Source organism: Kogia breviceps, chromosome 16 (assembly GCF_026419965.1).
Source record: "Kogia breviceps isolate mKogBre1 chromosome 16, mKogBre1 haplotype 1, whole genome shotgun sequence".
Classification (NCBI taxonomy): Eukaryota; Metazoa; Chordata; class Mammalia; order Artiodactyla; family Physeteridae; genus Kogia; species Kogia breviceps.
Genome location: NC_081325.1, coordinates 77,481,385 through 77,483,767, shown reverse-complemented (window position 1 = coordinate 77,483,767; position 2,383 = coordinate 77,481,385). Strand labels below are relative to the sequence as shown.

Here is a 2,383-nt window from a genome sequence, read left to right as displayed (position 1 = left end):
CCCTGGTGGCGCAGTGGTTGAGAGCCCGCCTGCCGATGCAGGGGACGCGGGTTCGTGCCCCGGTCCGGGAAGATCCCACGTGCCGCGGGGCGGCTGCGCCCGTGAGCCGTGGCCACTGCGCCTGCGCGTCCGGAGCCTGTGCTCCGCAACGGGAGAGGCCACGACAGTGAGAGGCCCGCGTACCGCAAAAAAAAAAAAAAAAAAAGTATAACTCGCAGAAGGGGTGACATGGCTGCCGAGTGTCTTTACCAGAGAGGATCGCCGAGGAAGTAAAGCTGCCCATTCCCGCCGCCTTACCGCCCTCCCTACCGCTCTCCGGGCTCTTGTGCGTCAGCTCTGTGCTTGGGGCCTTCGACCCCGCCGGCCGCTCGCCCGAGGGCACCATTTCCACTTTAGCGCTGCACTTGGAGGACAAAGGTACCTCTGCAGGGACTTCCTTTTCTCTCCTACTCTCTTGGACGACTCTGGTGGAAAGAGAGTTTTTATCACAATCAGAGAAATTAAGGGTGGAAAACTCTATGGGCCGCCCAGCCCTCCGCCAGGACGTGCCCCTAAAAACATAGGGTTCCTGATCATGAACGTGTGTTTGCCAAGATAAATGCTTTGTCTTAGTAGTCCTCATTTTTGTTTCTTATACGTGCTCTAAACAGACGCGGCGCGTGGCACCCAGGCTTCCAAGGACAGAACAGGGAACGTCACATGCAGCTCACAGCCAGGCCAGTCCATCGAGACGCCACGCGGCACCGCTCGGAGGCGAAAAGCGGTTCTCCTCCTTCTTGGACACAGTGACTCAACTAATCTCAGTGGCTTTTGTCCATGTCACGGGTGCCAGGGCCCCGCATGAAGGCTGAATTCCAGTCCTGCCCGCGGACCACAGGTGACAGCCAGGGCCTGGCGAGGTGAGTCCTCACCACTGACACTGCCCGGGGACTCGGGCCTGAGCGCACGGCGGCATCACGACCGTCACAGGCTGAAGGACAGGGCAGCCTGGGTGTGGACCAGCACTCGCTGGCCATGAGGCCGAGGCGGGACGAGCCAACCTGGAGATGTCAGGTGTCCTTCGATGCCACTGGCATTGCTATCAAGAGCTCTGGGGACATAGGCTGGTCCCCCCAGCGGGCTTGCGTCCCCCGTGGCAAGGCTGGGGAGCCGCCCGCCCCCACCATCCTGTTCCTCTCCCTCTCGGGGCTGCAGGTGAGGTTCAGAGAAAGAAAGCACTGACCTGTAAATAATGGTGATGATAAACGCCCCGGCAACGATCACGATCGAGGCGGAAAACACTTGCACATAAGCTGGAAAACAATTTCAGTCCATCATTCGGAGCCAGGTCCACCCCCAAAGGGATTCTCCCCAGCCTCGGCCACGCCCTCCAGCTGCCCCTGAGGCCCAGCTCCGCCCTGAGCACCCGCCTCTCCGCCTTCTCCCCCTGGAAACGCGTCCAGGATCCAAGCCACTGGCAGAGGGAAGAAGGCTCCACCTGCAGGCCCCCAGAGGAGCCCTGAGGACATTGTGGGGAGGGACTCCCTCGTCTGTCTGTCCTCCAGAAAGAGCAGCTCTCGCCTCCTTGCCTCCTGTGACCCCGCCCGCACCCTGCCCCCGGCTCCCTGGAGATGGTCCCTCAGTACTCAGGTCAACTGTCCCCAAACACTAGGAGATGTTTTTGAGGTGACCAATCCCACAGGTCTGATTTCAGATTTCATGGACTGAGCTCTCCTTTATGAACGAGGGGTGTGTGCACTGCCCCAAATTGCTCACGTCTTCTCACCCCCCCCCCAGAAGAACCTGAGCCTTTCAAGGTGCCCCCGGGGCAACCGCTACCCTGGCGCTTCTCTGTGCCCGGAGCATCCGTGGGCGTGAATTCCTGGCCCCTCTGCACGCCCGCCCGGGGAAGGAGGAGCTGGGCGAGCCCCCCAAGCCTCCTCCGGGGCTTCTCCACCGCAGGGGCCTCGCGGCGCCCAGGCTCCCAGGCGGGCCTGGGGACCAGCCTCCCACGAGGACTGACGCTGGGCCTGCACCCGCCGGCCGGCTCGGCTCGCGGGCGACCGAAGGGCGGCGTCCGCAGCTGCTCAGGCCCCGCAGCTCCGCGCGAGCGCCGCTCCGCGAGCGATCAGACGCGCCCCCGCCCCGGGTCTGCCCTCCGGGTCTCTTCAGCAGGCTCGCGTCAGGACTTCACAGGGGCGACCGCGAGCGCGACCGCGAGCGCGCCCGCCTGCGCGGCGCCGGCAGGGGGAGGAGCTCGCGCGCGGCGACACCTGCCGGGCCGGCGGGTTGCTGGTCTCTCTGGGACCGCCCTTCCGGCCGCCCCTCGGAGGAAGGGGACTGGCTGGCTTGCGAACGCCGGCCTCGAGCGCCGTGATTTGCTTCCTTTCCCGTACTTCTTCCT

At 64.1% G+C, this 2,383-nt stretch overlaps 1 long non-coding RNA gene across 2 annotated transcripts; it reads right to left on the bottom strand.

Moving 5' to 3' along the window:
- Nucleotides 1-213: 213 nt before the first annotated feature.
- On the bottom strand, nucleotides 214-2,173 carry LOC136792827 (uncharacterized). Of its 2 annotated transcripts, none has more exons than XR_010837304.1 (3): nucleotides 1,819-2,173; nucleotides 1,223-1,292; nucleotides 214-464 (listed from the first exon to the last, which is right to left on the bottom strand). It is a non-coding gene; the product is annotated as an uncharacterized lncRNA (long non-coding RNA). The 2 variants fall into 2 exon arrangements; XR_010837305.1 differs by having other exon boundaries at nucleotides 229-464; nucleotides 1,783-2,148.
- Nucleotides 2,174-2,383: the final 210 nt, after the last annotated feature.